Raw genomic sequence first — 20248 nt, 5'->3', positions numbered from 1 at the left:
GTGATAATATTTCAGCCAAAAATTCAATATATATATATAAATAAATTTCCATCTGTGGCTCTCTGCAGTACGAGGTTAAATAGGGCCCTGGAACGACCAGGACCTGCCAAAAATGGGGTACATTGACGTTTGTGGCAGGCTTATGCAATATTTGATCATATACTGTAACTAAACCCCCATTATTTGTGATTTTATAAAAAAAAAAAAAACGAATAAAATCTTTGAGCATTAAAGTTGCTGTTTAGTGAGTGCGCTGGATTTTGTGTATTGTATAAATTAGCCCCAGCAGCACTTAATTTATGCATGTTCAGGTGAGTGCAGCCCCCTGTTTTCATATATATATATATATATATATATATATACAGTAAAAACAAAGAGAACGTTACCTGTGCTCTGACCCAAATCCCTATGTACATTTAAACTAAATGTTTTAGGCTCTTTAGTTTTATTCCAATGGCCACTTGAATATAAGCTCACCTGCCACGTCAAGGCAAGCCCCAAGCCCCCCCAGTGAGTCCTACACTAGTCATTAGATTTGCTGATATCAGCCAAATATGTAGGAGCAGCACCCCTTCCTGCCTCAATAGAGATATTTGCCTTCTAGCTGATATCGGCAAGGTGATTTGTATGTGTTACAGCCCTATTTAGGGTAAATAAGTATGTCGGGGTTTAGAAAACACCCCTTCATGTCTCATTAGAGATGTTTGCTTATTGTATGTGTAGAAGCCTTATAAAGGGTTAAATGTGAAATGGTTTATAAAATACCCCTTCCAGTCTCACTGGAGATTGTTGGCTGATATCAGCAAATCTAATGGCTAGAGTAGGAACTCACCTATTGAGGCTTGCCTTGACGCAGCAGGTGAGCTTATATATTCAAAGGGCCATTGGAATAAAACTAAAGAGTCACCATATTGTTTAAATGTACATGGGGATTTAGGCCAGAGCGCAGGTAACGTTCTCTTTGTTTTTACTATGTATTTTGAGCTGTTGATACTAAGCCACTGCTGCTGTAAGCACAGTGCTTTGTTTGTGTGTTTGTATATATATATATCTTCATTCTCTCTGAACAGTGATCTATGCTTAGTATTATATGCAACATGTTTGCGCTAGCTACATGTCCCAATTTCTCAAATTAATGTTGTGCTAATATTTTTAAAACAAAAGCTTTCTGGTAGAGAAGGGATGAACCTAGAATCTGCTTTTTTGTAAGATTGAAAAAAAAAAAGATCTCCGAGCAGGCAAAAAGAAAAGATTAGGTTTTTTTTTGTTCGAGTTGATAACAGACCTCGGGAAAAATAATATGGAGACTGATTATGATGACTCAGAGCTCGATAGATTTCCGCAGCGGGGATTGTGCTTTGTTCTGCACGGTATGCACGCTTCAACAAATGTTGTATATTTTGCAACAAAAACAGGAAAAGGCCAACAAATTGGTTCTGCAGAGAAATGAATTGAAAACGATTTAGAGGATTTATTTCATTGTGTTCTGTGGCATGGTTATCGTGAGGAATTAAATGTAAACCAAACATATCCTGGAAAGTAATTTACTAGATATTTAATTAACTTGATGGCATTCTGATTAAGGCTAAAAGAAAGTATTTTGCAATCTATAGATTAAAGGGTGTTTTGAATTAAGTATGTTTCTTGTTTTGAATTGTGCCTTAAACACATTGTTGAACATATTTCAGCATCCCTTCAAGACATTTGGAAGTACTTTTGATAACTGTTTATTTCAGTTGGAATTTTGACCGTATGTAATTACGGAAAGTTAATTTAAACGTGTATTTGACTAGTTTGGGTAAAGCAGAGCAACTTTTATAGTGTGCAATCACTTGTGTTTTTAGGTGGAAAATAAAAGCATCAACTAAACTTGCTGGTGTTTTTTTCTTTTTTACAGGAAAAAGTGATATTTAGTGCTATTTAATGTGATGTAGGTAAAGAATAACTAAACGAAATGTTTCACCCTTTCCAGTGTACCGGCATCATCACACTTGAAAGCCATGTGGATGTTATACTATTGTAATAACCACCACCTACTGAGAAGAATTGTGTGTAGCAGGGTTCTCCTGTTCTCCCCTGCCACTCTTCGTCATTAGTCTGCATCGATGCCTGATGTTAAACAGCATTAGATTAAAATTTATACACTTGACAGCAATTCTGGATGCAAAAGATGCAGGTATATGGATGCACTCCCTAAAAATAAATTCTCCTGTGCTGCCTTTTACAGTGCTAGCCTTCTGATAGAGTAGATAGAGGAAGGTGTAAAATCGAAGGAGATAAGCGCTTGGTAACCGAGTGCAGGGTACGCTGCACCGCTTATCTTCCTACGTTCCAACTTCGCAACCTCGATTTCGGTTTCTGAAAAGAGAACAACTCTGCCTGACGCATTTTGTGATGCTCGGTCACTTCTTCAGAGGCATGGAGTTCCATTTACCATGTTGGCTATAAATAATCTCTATTTTAAAAGTGCGGTAAAAGGGTCATGTCCATATAAATTGTAATGAAATCCTAACATTGGGAATAAATAATAAATTGGGAATAAACACACAATGAACAAATCAGAGCCATATAACATAGGACATATAAGTAGTGTAAATAGCGCAGACTGGAACAATACTGTATAACCGCAGATACAATTTATAAAAATTCATCGCAACCAATTACACATAGTTATATTATACATTAAAATAAAAGAGCAATACAAGTGCTTTTGAACAATGCTAATACCCGTATTAGAAAAATTACTATATTACTTATATTATTAAGCGGTTGGAGGGTGCGTTGAGGCGCTGTGGTAGGTGGTCTATTGCGGTCTGTTAGGCAAGTACAGACTGCGTTGGCCCATGCTTGATAGGCGTTGCCCCGCCATCTTGAAGGCTTTTGCCTTGGTCAGGACCTGCGCTGGGATAGCTGCTTGCAATCGATCAAGGTATGTGGAGTGGGTCAATGGGGACCAGGATGACCTCCTGTACATAGGTGGGGGGACAGCTATTAGGACAACAATGTCAGCCTGAGCACCAGGAGAGCAGCTGTCTCCCAGAGGTTCTAACACGTGTAGACCGCAAGCCTTGAGTTGGGCATTTCAGTATAGGAGCAGCTAAAGGGTATCCCCAGGTACAGCGTCGTCCTGTGAACAAGAGGTATGCTGGCTGCTTTTACTAAAGATGAGTGGCCTGGGAATAGTCCCCAATATTCAGAACCAAACGTGGGAGCTCTTGCTGAGCACGTCTGGTCTACATGACAGTCAGGTACCACCCACCCACCCTTTATCTTTATTGATCAATTTCCCCTCCTCTCACAACCCGATTGTGTTCTGGTTTTGTGTTTCTTTTTTTATGTTTAAGTTATTTTCAATGTTTTTTTATGGTGACCTTAAAACCAGTTTATCGGAGGAATATTTAGCAGATCTACCCTCTTTTTCTTTTCCACCTGGCTTTCAAGATCTTTTTACAATTTTTCTGTAATATACAAAGGGATCGGATAGGTGCTCACTATCAGCTGGAGCAGTAGCAGTTCACCAACAAGGGGTTCCCTCACCCTTGTAACATATACAGTAAAATAGGACGAAGAGAGGTAAATAGCTCTTCGAACAAATTAAAGATATATACGAGAGAAGAGACTTCTATTTCATAAATCTTAAATACAAAACAAGAGACAAATAATGGTGCAATACAGTGGATAATTACAAGTGAAATAGTTGTGTGTCAATTGAACACTCACACTCTATAGAGCCTACTTACGTCACCAAGAGCAAGGACCTGCTGGGTGACATAAGTAGGATAATCTCCTTTCTCTATTACCACATTTATAAACATACTATACCATTGAAAATTTCTTATGTTTATTCTTCATATGATGTCCATACCATCTTGATAACAAGCCTTAAACACCCTCTATGTATATCCAAAGACAGGAATTATTAACAGCTCTATAAAGTGTGAGTGTTTAATTGACACAGATCTATTTTACTTGTAATTATCCACTGTATTGCACCATTATTTGTCTCTTGTTTTGTATTTCAGATTTATGAAATAGAAGTCTCTTCTCTCGTATGTATATTTAATTTATTCGAAGCGCTATTCACCACTCTTCATCCTATTTTACATTTTTTCTGTAGTTTTTTTTTTATTTTTACATATTTTTGCATAAGGATTTTTACATTTATTACAGATGTACAGGGAGTGCAGAATTATTAGGCAAATGAGTATTTTGACCACATCATCTTCTTTATGCATGTTGTCTTACTCCAAGCTGTATAGGCTCGAAAGCCTACTACCAATTAAGCATATTAGGGGATGTGCATCTCTGTAATGAGAAGGGGTGTGGTCTAATGACATCAACACCCTATATCAGGTGTGCATAATTATTAGGCAACTTCCTTTCCTTTGGCAAAATGGGTCAAAAGAAGGACTTGACAGGCTCAGAAAAGTCAAAAATAGTGAGATATCTTGCAGAGGGATGCAGCACTTTTAAAATTGCAAAGCTTCTGAAGCGTGATTGAACAATCAAGCGTTTCATTCAAAATAGTCAACAGGGTCGCAAGAAGCGTGTGGAGAAACCAAGGCGCAAAATAACTGCCCATGAACTGAGAAAAGTCAAGCGTGCAGCTGCCAAGATGCCACTTGCCACCAGTTTGGCCATATTTCAGAGCTGCAACATCACTGGAGTGCCCAAAAGCACAAGGTGTGCAATACTCAGAGACATGGCCAAGGTAAGAAAGGCTGAAAGACGACCACCACTGAACAAGACACACAAGCTGAAACGTCAAGACTGGGCCAAGAAATATCTCAAGACTGATTTTTCTAAGGTTTTATGGACTGATGAAATGAGAGTGAGTCTTGATGGGCCAGATGGATGGATTGGTAAAGGGCAGAGAGCTCCAGTCCGACTCAGACGCCAGCAAGGTGGAGGTGGAGTACTGGTTTGGGCTGGTATCATCAAAGATGAGCTTGTGGGGCCTTTTCGGGTTGAGGATGGAGTCAAGCTCAACTCCCAGTCCTACTGCCAGTTTCTGGAAGACACCTTCTTCAAGCAGTGGTACAGGAAGAAGTCTGCATCCTTCAAGAAAAACATGATTTTCATGCAGGACAATGCTCCATCACACGCGTCCAAGTACTCCACAGCATGGCTGGCAAGAAAGGGTATAAAAGAAGAAAATCTAATGACATGGCCTCCTTGTTCACCTGATCTGAACCCCATTGAGAACCTGTGGTCCATCATCAAATGTGAGATTTACAAGGAGGGAAAACAGTACACCTCTCTGAACAGTGTCTGGGAGGCTGTGGTTGCTGCTGCACGCAATGTTGATGGTGAACAGATCAAAACACTGACAGAATCCATGGATGGCAGGCTTTTGAGTGTCCTTGCAAAGAAAGGTGGCTATATTGGTCACTGATTTGTTTTTGTTATGTTTTTGAATGTCAGAAATGTATATTTGTGAATGTTGAGATGTTATATTGGTTTCACTGGTAAAAATAAATAATTGAAATGGGTATATATTTGTTTTTTGTTAAGTTGCCTAATAATTATGCACAGTAATAGTCACCTGCACACACAGATATCCCCCTAAAATAGCTATAACTAAAAACAAACTAAAAACTACTTCCAAAAATATTCAGCTTTGATATTAATGAGTTTTTTGGGTTCATTGAGAACATGGTTGTTGTTCAATAATAAAATTAATCCTCAAAAATACAACTTGCCTAATAATTCTGCACTCCCTGTACAGCCTATCTACATTTTATATTGTGCACCGATATTGTAATTATTTTACTAGGTTGCAGTGGATACATTTACATGGAGGCTGAAATACTTCTCCCAGCATGACGATTGAGAAGAATGTAGCACCACTTGTATGAAAAGAATGTAATGCCGACTTGAACATCGAACAAACGTTATGCTGACATCTGCTGAACTGAAAGAAGGGAATTCTGTAAACTCCTGCTCTTCAAGGACATGCTGTTGGCTTAGCTTACAAACCAAACAGCTAGCAGTCTAAAGAAGGAGCCACACACAATGTTTGGTACAAATACTTGTTTTTGTATGCGCAGTCATTCAACTTCAGCACATTCAATGTTTTAACTGCAGAATTCCTCATTAGTCAGAGAACACACTTTCTTTATTCGCTACAAGGTATGTGTGCTGGAATTTGATCCAAAAGGACTTTTTGCCAAATGTTAAACTGTTTCAGCAGCTTTTTTCACGACCATAAAATGAAATATAACATTATAGCAGTATCATTTTAGAACATATATTGAAATTCTAATAGAATTCTAATTCTAATAGAAACCAATTGTTTGTACCAATCAGATGTAGAATTAATTTTTTTAACCCATAACGCACCTGCTAGACAGCCAAATGAGCACAGGCTTTGTGTTTCAGACTTCACATTCCATTTCTGCAGGTACCCTTGGCAATAGACACTGATTTATCCACGCACGCACACACACACACACACACACACACATTCTCTCGCTTACAAAAACAAAATAAAAAAACAAATCTTATTAACATGCATGGTTGGAATGCCATTGAAACAAACTCTTTAAAGGATTTGGAAGTGATTGGAAGTGGCCATGGAATCAGTATGTGCAGCATTTTCTCTGATACAGGCAGATAAAAATACAGAGGTGATGGAGCTCCGGGCATGCCAGAAGAATGGAAGAGATTGGTAGCACCAACGAAATAAAATGGAGCTTCTACTCTTAAAGCGTGTCTGTCACTGCCTGGGGTGTTTGCATAATTTGCAAAGACCCACAATAGTGACATTGCCACTTGGGGTCCAGAGGCCATGAAGTGAAGGGAAAGGTGAGATTTACTTATCATCGTGTTCCTGCGGCTCTTCTAAATCGTCTAACTCTTCAGCTGCCAAGAGAGTAAAGCATTGAGGTCTGTGGAGGATACATTGAGACCACAAAATCCTCCATGGAAATGCTTATTTCCATGCAGCCTATAGGTGGGAAATGATAAGGCTTAATGGCGGTAGCTCTGTCCTGTGTCAAGCTTTGTCAGGCGTAGGAAAAATACTGACAAAAAGCAGTCTCTATTTTATCTCAGTAAATCTATTCAGTGAAATTACAACACAGTTAATCTTTATATTTGATAAAGATTTTGTCTTTATGAAATACTCTTTTTTTTGGGGGGGGGAGGGGTGGAGGGATTGACAATTGCTGCTTAAGCAAATCTGTTACCGGAAGTGTTTCCGCAAATTGAATTGATCTTTGCAACTACCATTATTAACAGGTCTACGTTAAGTCACATCCATTTAGACTAGCAAATCTGGTTAGGCATTGTTCCTTAAAGTGGTAATAAAAAGTTTATTTTTCCAGAGGACTAATTATGAAATAAAATATACATATATTTTTCTAACATGTTCCACAGTCTTATTAAACATTCTGCAATAACGTAGGTGTAAGCCAACCAGCTCATCAACACCCACTTCCGTAACCCCAGTAAATTATATACATTGTAACAATAAGCTCTTCCATAATGGAGCCTTGAAACGGGGATGCAGGTCTCGAGCTGTCTAACATTTAAATAGATGATGAGCTCTCATGACGGATGTTGAAGATAGACATTCTTTTCTGCCTACTGGAGCATTGAAAATATCAACATTAGCCATTAAAATGGTTCTAACATTTTACAAGAACCATTATTAAATTTCATTATTATTCTTCATTGCTTATTCATTTCTTTTGCGAATTGTATTTGAAATTCATGCAAGACAATTGTGTCATTCATAAGTGGCAGCTCCGAGTGTTTGCATTAGAAAGAGATGTAACATGCAAAATAAATGGGGGAAATTAAATGTTCGGCAAAGTGCACTAAGTTACAAAAAAAATATTATAATGCAATAATAACAAAAAGGCTTTGTACTGAGTACGCTGTTTTAACTTGAAACAAGAAAAATATACTTTAATGGAATCTAATATCTCACATCCCTTAAAGGAGATTTCATCAGGACAATATTAAACAGACAGATAATACTATGATTTTTGGTTTTATTGCACTAGAAAAATGTATGCACGTATGCAGCAACATTCACTAAGGGAAACTATAGTGCCAGGAAAACAAACGCGTTTTTCTGGCACTATAGCTTGCTCCTCTGTCAAGGCCCCTCCACACCCCTTGTGGTGCAGAAGGAGTTAAAAACCTCTTTTGTCATTTACCTGGGTCAGGGGTCGATGTCCCTCAGCGCTGGCTCAGGTCAGCCTTCACGCCTCCTCTGGCGACGTCAGCCAGCGTAGGAGACCTAATGCGCATGCACTGCAATGGGCTCACTCGCATTAGGATTTTCCCATAGGAATGCTTTCCTATGGAATTCTGGTGATGCTGGAAGTCCTTATGCATAGCGTGAGGACGTCCAGAGTCAACCAAAAGTTGCCTAACCACCCGGAAGTCCATCTAGTGGCTGTCTGGTAGACAGCCACTAGAGGAGTTAACACTAGCAGGTAATTATAGCGGTTTATTAAAAACTGCAATAATTACATGCTTAGGGTTAAGGGTGATGGGACACTGCATCCAGACCACTTAAATGAGCTGAAGTGGTCTGGGTGCCAATAGTGTTCCTTAATCAATTTGATCAGTTTCTCTATTTTTATAATTAAATACTGCATGAGTTGTGCAGATTCTCAAAAGACCATTGCCATCGATCTATGATAACTCTTAATAAATGCTAGTTTTTACTGAGATCGGGTTCTAAAAAACTCAAACTTATGCCAAACAGGGCTTAGGAGAAGAAAGGTGGAAGCAGAAAGAGAAGCAGAAATGCAACTTTTGTCACATATCAAAGGCATGGCAACAAAGATAAATAAAAAATAAAAAAAATGCCAGGATTATGCATATTTGTACATTATAGTAAGCATCAATAAAATTCAGGAGCAACATTCTAAATGCTGTTGCAAGTGAAGTAATGTAAAGGAATGGCTCAATATTTTACTCTATTTTATTTCGTTTTCTTTTAATAAATATTCTACAAGAGGGCTCCTTTTTTATATGTTGTTAATATTGCATCAAGAACAATGAACAATATATAGATTGGTAGGAAAAAAAATAGTCTGTCACAGGATTTGCCCCTTTTGACCTCGCAGCTGAGGAAACAGCTCTCCGCTGACAGTTACAGTGCCTGCGGTATCAGCTACCACTGGGGCCCCTGCAATCCCTATTTGCTTCCACATTAGGCACTTTTCCTATAGAAAGATGAAGAATCATAAGTACCATGTTAATAGCACAGGAACTATCAAAGTTGTATAGATCATCAGCTACTTCTTACCCCTTAAGGATAAGTGTGACATGTCATGATTCCCTTTTATTTCAGAAGTTTGGTCCTTAAGGGGTCAAAGGGTTAAGCTTGGAATGGGTCTGGATCTTTGAGTTTTAGAGTTTTATTTTATAGTATTGTTCTTTTTTTAATTGTACTTCACTCAAATAATAAATATTGTCTCATCATGTAGAACGATCAGGATGGAGAAAGGTAGTCATTGAGAGGAAGGTATCACCCCAAGGACAGGTACTCAAGCTAGAAAACTCAGACTTGAGTTTAAGATTTGTAATTGTTCCTAGAATTAACAATACACTGATGTTTTACTCTGTCTGTTTACATTGAGTGGAGCACAATAAACCAGCAGTGATAAAGAGAGGAAAAAATCATCCCAAACTCAACCAACATCGCTTTTAAAGATCAGAGCTATCCCAATGAGAGTCTGTAATGCGTGATTTCGATTTAATCTTCACTTACTACGTTCTTCATTTAAAAAACAGTCTACGCTATATTATATCTGTTTGTTTATATATTTTACAAGCCAATCAAGAAATGTAATAAGTATAATTTTGTCCATTGACACTTTTGTTGGGTTTCACATTATTGTGAATTGTCATATAACTATGTATTTCTACCCCGTTCTTAGAATGTTGTTTTCATCACTTTTTTAAAATTTTACTTTTACTGTGTGTAGATGCATTTAATGCCTTTCAAGACCTCTAGTTATGTATGTAGTCTAATGCCAGAGATATGCCTTTATATAAGTAAATATGCATATGTCACATAGCTGAACAATCATCTCTCTTTGACTAGGGAGGCTCACAATGCATGTCACAATCACCTAGATATTACATGTAAATGAACACACATGTTACTTGTTAACAATTAGGTATAGATTACACATAATTATGAAACACCAAACTCAATATAATTTTTGAGTCAATATGGCTCAGAACAGGACATATTGATAGAACAGGACAGACAACAGGCTACAGCAGGAGAAAATATTCAAATGCCGGTAGGTCCGATGGAACTAGAATTTGGGTCATCTTGGATATTCTCACAGAATCCCAAGTGCTGGACGCACAATGATTAATGAGGGCATAGCTCATTTAGTTTCATTATATAGTCAGGCAAATTATAAAACCCAGAGGGACTGCAAATGGTTACACTGTACTTTACAGGTCAGCTTAGCTCTCCTCCTCTTGTGCTGGCCTAGTCCACTCCCCTGCTCATCTCTATTTTTTTCCTTCTTCTTGCAGTAATGGAAACTATGTTTTATTCTGTGGATGGAGTGGTTCCTCCCAGGACAGCAGACAGAGACAAGGATTTCCTTCCATGGGACTGTTTATTTGTATTATCCAGCAGAGCTCAGATGAGATAGTCCATAACAAGATATCTTCCTTCTCCCCAGTGTATCTCTCCTCTCTCTATGTGGTCCTCACCAGTCCCCCTGGCTTGACTCTGCAGCTCCCACTCCCCCTCGAAGATCTATCATAGGTTATTTTACTCATCATAATGTTCCATGTCCACTTTGTGGCCACCTCTTTCTTCATCACTGGTACTCTGATCCTTTCTGTCACTCCCACATTCCCTTTATGCCATCAAATGTAATATCGCTTTTCTCAACCTTCTTTTTCCTTTACTCCTCTGTCTTCACTCATTTCATCCTTCTTGTCTCCCATATCACACTTTCCTTCCCCCTGTCAAAATATAAATAAAGCCTATGTTAGTATGTGTGGTTTTGTAAGTCCATACCAACCATGGTATGGAATCATCACAGGTGGGTGGGCCTTCAGGGGATTTTGCCAGTGATGCCACTTGCGTAATTGGCAATGCTCATAATGGAGGAGTATCACCAAAAAAGGGGTGTCCCAGCCAGGAATCAAGCACGCCAGGCCGAGCAACAGCCTCCCAGCTGGACCCAAGCACAGACGAACATGAAGAGAGCGCTGCTGAAGACCTCCTTGAGTGGTCGTAGTGCCTGCCACACCACAGTGGAAGTATATCTAATGATGTGCTAACCCTGTGCTGTCTGGGAATAGTTCCCTGGGGCCTCCTGACATCAGGGCACAACATCAGGATGACGGGACAATATAGATTTTCCTGTCGAAAGTGGGACAGAGCCCTGCATGTGTGTACTAACTAGAGTGTGAATGTACATGTTTGTGCCTAACCAGTCAATGTGAATTAATAAGCTCATTCTATTGCACCTCTCTCAAGGTTAACATTCAAGTCTCAAAGTGGCAAACACTAAGACACAAACAGTATCAGTGGCACATGTAATTTCCATGTTATTAAATGCAATCATATGCATTTTAGCAGCAAGTATGTAAACTGAAAGTCTTGCAAAAGTAATTCAAAATTCTTAAAGAATCATAATTCTGAAAAATTGACATATTTGAGAGCTCTTTCGATTACTTTTTTTATTCCTCTTTTTACTATGTTAATTCAAACACTTTTCTCTGTGGCATCTTGCTCTGAATATTATAATACATCTACAGAAACAGAATTTGATTTTGTTATTTTAAGCTTATTGCCCTCTACTGGCTAAAGAAAATGTTTCAAAGATTTACAAGGTGAATAAATTGGAGTAAGTCTTAAATTAATACATTATTATATTAAGCAATAATCATTTGTTATTGGTAATAGCATAAAGGAGTTAAACAATGAGATAACATGAGAGTTTAAAGTTTAGCTCAAAATAGTCATGTTGTAAAAAATCCTCAACTTGGATTTTTTGTCTAAAAGTGTGAAAACTGTATTGAAAATAAATGCCTTATATGTTAAATGTTCTAAGAGAGGCAAGTAGTATGATAGAAACATAGAACAAAATCAGATAACATCTGAAACATTTGGTCCATCTTATCTGCCCAATTTTCTAAATACTTTCATTAGTTCCTGGCTTATCTTATATCTAGATTCTAGAATATACTTTACATATCCCATGCATGCTTAAAGGACCACTATAGTGCCAGGAAAACATACTCGTTTTCCTGTCACTATAGTGCCCTGAGGGTGCCCCCACCCTCAGGGTCCCCCACCCGCCGGGCTCTGGAGAGAGGAAAGGGGTAAAATCTTACCTTTCTCCAGCGCCGTGCGGGGAGCTTTCCTCCTCCTCTCCTCCTTCCTAGCGACGTCATCAGCTGAATGCGCATGCGCGGCAGGAGCTGCGCGCGCATTCAGCCAGTCTCATAGGAAAGCATTTGCAATGCTTTCCTATGGACGCTGGCGTCTTCTCACTGTGAATTTCACAGTGAGAAGCACACAAGCGCCTATAGCGGCTGTCAATGAGACAGCCACTAGAGGCTGGATTAACCCTCAGTGTAAACATAGCAATTTCTCTGAAACTGCTATGTTTATAAAAAAAAGGGTTAACCCTAGCTGGACCTGGCACCCTGACCACTTCATTAACCCCTTAAGGACACATGACATGTGTGACATGTCATGATTCCCTTTTATTCCAGAAGTTTGGTCCTTAAGGGGTTAAGCTGAAGTGGTCTGGGTGCCTATAGTGGTCCTTTAAACTCCCTGATATTATTTACTAAGCTCAGAAAGTGCAGCCCCAACTCTGTTGCAAAATCTGAAAATAATCTCTGACTTCAACCTGGAATTGCAAAATGCTAAATCACTAATTCTTAATTTGAGGAAAATTGCAAGATTAACCTGATTGTTACAATGTAGAAAGACTCAGAACCCCCAGTTGACCATAAGCTCTGTCACATTTTGAAGTACTTTAAAAAAAAAAAAAAAAAAAACACTGGTTCTTAGTGTTTTTTGACAGTGACCCAAATTATGTAAATAGAATTAACTTGGTGCCCTATTCTTTATTATAAAAAATGTAAAATAACATAAGACTTGTGTATGACGTAAAACATTTTTTGGGCCAAAACACTTTGTCCAAAAATAAAAACGTTTTCTGGACCGCTAAATTTTGACCATCTAAATTGTAACTTCATTGTAATTGTAACTTCAACAACTACAACTTAAATTGTAATTGTAACTTCATCTCCTCCTGTATTTGTTTGTCAAATCTTGTATTGTCTCTTAGCTATATTGTACTGTGTCTTTTTACTTATACCAATTGTAACCATGGACAGCGCTGCGGAATGCGATGGCGCTTTATAAAGTAGAATAATAATATGGCAGTTCGGCTCATCTGAATTTGGTAAAACAATAAAGATTTAGGAAAACGAATGAGACTAACCAAAATGCCACAAAAATTGACCAATCAGTGTACTGCAATATATATTCACAATATAAATATAGCCATTGTGGCAGGCTTATGCAACATATGATCATATACTGTAACTAAACCTCCATTATTTTTGCCTAGGTGTGGTGTTTTTAAATAATACCATTATGTTCTTGAAATTGTTGTTTTAGTAAATGAGTGACCGTGTTGGGTTTTGTATGTAATATAACTATTTAGTATATATTTTGCGGTAAATTGATAGGTGCAGTTTCCTGCCATTTAATTTACAGATAAAAATTTTTTTTTTAAAAAAAGGAACCAATGGAGGTAAACGAGGAGAAGCAATTAAAAAAAAATCTATACTTATATATTATATAATACTGTTTTTTATTTTACTGCTTCCCACTTTTCCCCTCTACTGGTTACATTTTCAACCAGAAAACTGCACCTATCAATGTACTGCAAAAAATACACTTTTAGTGACTGTCCCCTGACTGTCAATAATCATTTTCTCATCAATTATCTCTTTATTTTGGTTCCGACGGCAGAATTCCAAATCACAAATCCAAACAAACATGCTCTTCTATTGGACGATTCAATTGGCTCATGATTCAACACTTCTGGTATTCGTACCATCACCCGATCGGCTTAAACTCTGACGAATTGCAGTTTGTAAATAGCACAAGGAACCAACTTTGGGCCTGACCCACTGTTAGTAACTCCTGTTTTAAAGTCTGCATTATAATTTTTTTTGCTCATTCCTGGGTCTAAGTGGATTTTGTAGGGTACCCTATATGACAATATGAAGTCTTAGTGTTGTCCAGTTCATGCATGGCTACATATTTTCCTGTTTTCCATTAAAGCCTGCAATTATCCCCCTGGCCACGCATTAACCATTTGAATGTCACATTCTTGCATTGACATTACACCATAAAATGGTTATTCACTAAACTGCAAATTGTTTTAAATTGGACATTGCAAAAATTAGGCTATTGCAGCATATTTGTTTGACTCAGATTTGAGTGCTCTATAATTCAGAGTAAAGTTGAACACTTTTCAAAAAGGATTAAATTACTGCGCATGTTATGTAGAGGGGGAAGGAGGGACTGTATCACGTAATCAATGAGCTGCTAAGGTCATAGTAACAATTCTCTGCATAGTGGGTACTCAAATAAAATTGGTAACAATCATGGTTAAGATAAAGGACCAAATGAAAGCGGTTTCTGGTCTACAAAAATGCAGCACTTGATTTTAAATAGAAAACATATTTGCGAAATTGTGATTCAACTATTTCAGAAGGGATGCATTTCCCTTCATTGCTCAATTAGATGCATATGACTCAATGTAACCCTTTGGTGACTGAGATTTTTTTCATTTTTCTGCATTAGTGACTAGGGTAATTTTGTCACTATTCGTGTATTTATTTTACCACTCTTTCATTCTGTGTCCTTAAGTGCACCCTTGCATTTTATATATTTTCTTTAAATGACAGATGTCACTTTTTTCTGATATATGTATATGATATATAACATTTAAGGAACACTATAGGGTCAGGGACACAAACATGTATTCCTGGCCCTATAGTGTTAAAACCACCATCTAGCCCCCCAGCCCTCCTTACCCCCTTTAATATAGCAAAATATTACCTTTATTTCAGTCTGCTGCTGCTGGATCTGCCCCTGATCTGCTTGCTTGGCTGACATCATCAGAAGTGGTGATCTGAGCTATTCACAATGCTTTCACATAGGAAAGCATTGGATTGGCTAAGCTTGTCAAGGAGACAGATAAGGGCCCTGGCCAATCATCATCTCCTCAAAGAAATGGATTAAATCAATGTATCTCTATGAGGAAAGTTCAATGTCTTCTTGCAGAGGGTGATGGCACTGAATGTCAATCACACTGCAGCACTGCCCCAGGAAGCACCTCTAGTAGCCATCTGAGGAATGGGCAGTGGAGGTATCCCTAGGCTGTAATGTAAACACTGCAGATTCTCTGAAAAGACAGTGTTTACTGCAAAAAGCCTGAAGGGAATGATTCTACTCACCAGAACAAATATTATAAGCTGTAGTATGTCTGATGACTATAGTGTCCCTTTAAGCAAGATTAAAATATAAAAATAGTAAAACAATAACAGTTTTGACAATACTTTCTACAACTAGCATAGTTAAATATAAAAATACTTCAAACAATTATAAGCAGAGGCGAGCTAAAGTGGGTCAAAGCACCTTATTTTATCTTATCTTACTGCCACAGCTTTAATATAAATGTAGAAGGCCTTTGAAGCGCTGCTTTCATTCAGTGGATGGCCACATGGACAAGTAGCTGCCAAGACATTCAGGCTCCCTGAAAAATCTGAAGCTGACAGGCGCACACATCATTACATATGCTTCTGGAGGCTGTGTGAGTGTCTATACCAGCAAAATAAACAGAGGCTTTCGGTGTTGCTAAGGAGGGAATTGTGAGCTGTGTAAGATCCCCTTGCCCCTGCTCAGGCTGTCAGTAAGTCCCACTTACTGTGCCAAACAAGAATTTGGGTGTCACTGACATTTGGCTCACCCCGTGTTTTAGGTCAAATAGGATTAGTTTGCAGCTGTAAAGGTACATTTTTCAAAATGTGGTATGTTGGGATAGACAGGTAAGTAGTGGTAAATATTAAGTAAGTCGATACCCAAAAGTGTCTATTTAACCCCTTAAGGACCAAACTTCTGTAATAAAAGGGAATCATGACATGTCACACATGTCATGTGTCCTTAAGGGGTTAAAAAACTAGGCACATTTCTGTAGGGCCATTTTATTACTTTTTATGTAACCATGTAATCATGTTATCATCATTAAAAAGGAAAAATAAATTCCCTTCTTTTATGCCAAAATCTAAAATCTCTATGGCATTAAAGTATATCCTACACTTACTGGTAAATATATTTAGAAAAACATGGATCTGCCTTGGTAGCTTCCTAAAAAAAGTTAATTGACATATAATTTACCTTACAGATAATTGCCTCCTGATGTCACTAATATCCTAATAGCTTCTCCGTTTTGGCTTTATTTTTGCTAAATAAATCATGACACGATGTAATATATCATGTGTTGTTTTACCTGAGGTTGTATTTACCTAATTTTAGGACCCGCTAAGCAACAGATGATCCTGATATGTAAAATCATAGAATTCATAGAGAATGTTCTTTCTTTTTCCCATGACTGTACGTAAATTCGCTTACATCTCTATCTTGTGAGTTTAAGTCAGTCCAGAATTGTAGCAAAAATCTCAATATCCATCAATTTGAATGCAACTCCACTCAACATGTACTTATAATATGTTTGTAGAAATGTATTTATTTACTACAATCCAATATACATATTAGAAACCCAATCAACTCAAGATCTTGAGAAAGTACCAGGTGGGGCCGAAATGATGATCGAGAATGTAAACTTAACTGTTTGAAATTAAAAGCATATTTACTGGATTACAATGTCCTGAGAGTGTGCTAATTTCAGTTTGCCAATTTCTGTATAACCTACAGTTATAACCCACTCTGCCAGCATCACCAGTTGTGTCCCTGTCTCTTTAAGAAGCTTCTCATGTAAGACTTCACTGTGCCTTTAAAAGATAATCTTATTCAGTATTCATCTGTCAATGCAATTGCTGTGCGGATTCCGTTCGCTATTAAGCCTGCCTTCTGCCGAGTTACTGAGTGATTGCCTACACCTGTACCCCTTATGGACTTAGATCAGTGCACTAGCACAGACTTGCATTGATATGTGTGTATGCTATATCCGCATCCTGTCACTGGGGGAATTTTAATTTTTTGTTATTATTAGCCTTGTTTCCCTTTTTTGCATAAATTCTAAAATATTATTAAATGGAAATTATAGTGCCAGGAAAAAAACAACGTGTTTTCCTGGCACTATAGCTTCCACCTCCGTCAAGCCCCCCACTCGCCCCGTGGTGCAGAAGGGGTTAAAATCTATGCCCGGCAATGACTGCGCTTGCATTGGGATTTCCCCATAGGAAAGCATTATTCAATGGGGATCCAGTGACGCTGGAAGTACTCATGCATTGTGTGAGGACGTCCAGCGTCGTTTAGGCGACCAAAAGTCGCCTAACCACCCGGGAGTCCCTCTAGGGGATGTCTGGTAGACAGCCAGTAGAGGAGGAATTAACCCTAGCAGGTCATTACTGCATTTTATTAAAAACTGCAATAATTACATGCTCAGGGTTAAGGGTGATGGGACACTGAACCTAAACCACTTTAATGAGCTTAAAGGACCACTATAGTGCCAGGAAAACATACTTGTTTTCCTCGCACTATAGTGCCCTGATGGTGCCCCCACCCTCAGGGTCCCCCTCCCGCCGGGCTCTAGGGGGTGGAAGGGGTTAAACTCACCTCTTTCTCCAGCGCCGGGCGGGGGACTCTCCTCCTCCTCTCCTCCTGCTCTCCTCCTGCTCTCCTCCTCTTCTCACTGAATCACAGTGAGAAGCGCGGAAGCGCCTCTTGCTGCTGTCAATGAGACAGCCACTAGAGGCTGGATTAACCCTATTATAAACATAGCAGTTTCTATGAAACTGCTATGTTTATAGAAAAAAGGGTTAACCCTAGATGGACCTGGCACCCAGACCACTTCATTAAGCTGAAGTGGTCTGGGTGCTTATAGTGGTCCTTTAAGTGGTCTGGGTGCTTATAGTGTCCCTTTAAGTACATGTTTAAAGTCCCTGTGTTTACCAGCTTCATTGCTACAATGCTCAACTGGATATCTGTCAGCCTGCAGTGTGTCTCACTTCCCAATAAACCACCGTACAGAGAATCACCCTTCAATCTCTCTGCATAGCTGCTCAGCTGTCTACGATCTGTTATACAGAGGATTGCTTACTTCACAAACACTGCAAGTTATTTAATACAGCAAGCTGTATACTTGCCATACGTTTTCCAGTTTACCAAACTCAGCTTTATTTACCACCACTGAACCCGAATCCTTGCATTGCACTGAATGGTATAACTACGGATTCTGAACATAAGAACCTTGAAATATCAAAGATAAATTGTTTACAAAAAAATCTCAACAATGATTTTAAACATTTTTACTTTGTTTATTTCTACTCTGAGAAAATTTCGCTTTTTCAAAAGGATTCTACTATAATTGGATATGGCACATCAAAACGTGGAATATGTTAAGTCTAATTTAAGAAGCATTGCATGTTTAAAGTTAATAAAAAATATATGTACCTCTTCCCCCTTACATGAATTAAGATCAATATAACCTTAAATTGATTGCATTTATCAACAGCAAAAAATGCTACAGCGGAAATACGAAGTATATGGACAGAGTGAAACAATGTATTTGTATACTAAGGGGACATGTACATTGGCTGCTGAGAAAGATAACAGTACAACATATAACACAATTTGATTTGTATATGGAATTAACTTTGTATTTGTCACTATCTATCAAGACTGTATCTTCCTGCTTTGAAACCTTCACTTTTTTTTTTGTATTTGTTACATTTTAATGAAGATATTTAACACATTTTGCAGACAGACAGGTGACATATAGAACCAAAATATACATGTTTATATTCATCTTATCTTTATAGGAAGACTTCAATGTAATGTATGTTACTTGTGTATGTCTGGCAAGTGTCCATCACCTAGCATCTTACCCTCCTCCTATCGTGAGTTATATTGTCTAAGCAGCATCCTGCGATGGTGGGCTTTTCCTTCTTACACTGCTCTCCACTGTGGTTATGGTCTGGCACTCAGCTGCAGTGCATTATCTTTTGCAATACTAATATTTCCACCACTGGTTGTAAGAGCAACCCATTTTGGAATGCACACTTACCCAGAACATTGTGTTCTGAGATTTATGGACCACTAGTTCGATCATTGAAAAAAACACATCTGGTTTTAGAGTTCATTATTTAAAGAATACACATCACAAAGAATGAAATATCCAATCGAAAGGCATAGTTGCATAAACCAGTCAGTGTATATATTTGCTAAATCTATGGCTTTCAAAGTCATTTATTTTCATAATGTTAATAGGCAGTATTAAAAATATATTCATTTGGCTTTTATGGATTTATGATTTCTTTTATCCTTCATATTATTCACCCAAGTAAGAATCCCTTTTTCATATCGGGGTAATTGAAGCAGTAGACAAAGTAACACTTCTCCTAAATTGAAATATGTGAATACAGAAAGGTGTAAAAGGAGGGTTATAGATTCATCAAGGAAGGATGGGTGATGAAGGAGGAAGAACTGAGAAAACTAATTACTAGATTAAAATAATTCCCACATCCTAAAAGTAGTTTAAAGTTATATGACATATATAGTTGATTACTGATATCATATACTAACTGAATCATGTCCAGATGAGATTTTATCAGACAGATAAACACTGATAATCCACAATATTAAAACCAACTGCCACATATCATATCGGTCCCTCTCGTACTACCAAACAGCTTTCATGCATGGACTCCACAAGAACTCTGAATGTCTCCTGCGGTATCTGGCACCAAGTCATTATCTTTAGATCCTCACGTTAGTAAGTCCTGCAAGTTGCGAGGAGGTTCAGATTTATTGTTCCAGCATTTCCCACAGATGCTCAATTGGATTGAGATCTGGGGAATTTAGAGGCCAAGGCACCATATTAAAATATCTTTATCATGTTCCTCAAACCATTCCTGAACAATTTTCGCAGTTTGGCAGGGTGCGTTATCCTGCTGAGAGAGGCCAAAACACCATTGCCATGAAGTAACATCCACATGCATGCCAGGACCCAAGTTTTCCCAGCAG

This window comes from Pelobates fuscus, chromosome 4 (genome assembly GCF_036172605.1).
Source record: "Pelobates fuscus isolate aPelFus1 chromosome 4, aPelFus1.pri, whole genome shotgun sequence".
In the NCBI taxonomy this organism is placed as follows: Eukaryota; Metazoa; Chordata; class Amphibia; order Anura; family Pelobatidae; genus Pelobates; species Pelobates fuscus.
This window is presented reverse-complemented; position numbering follows the sequence as displayed.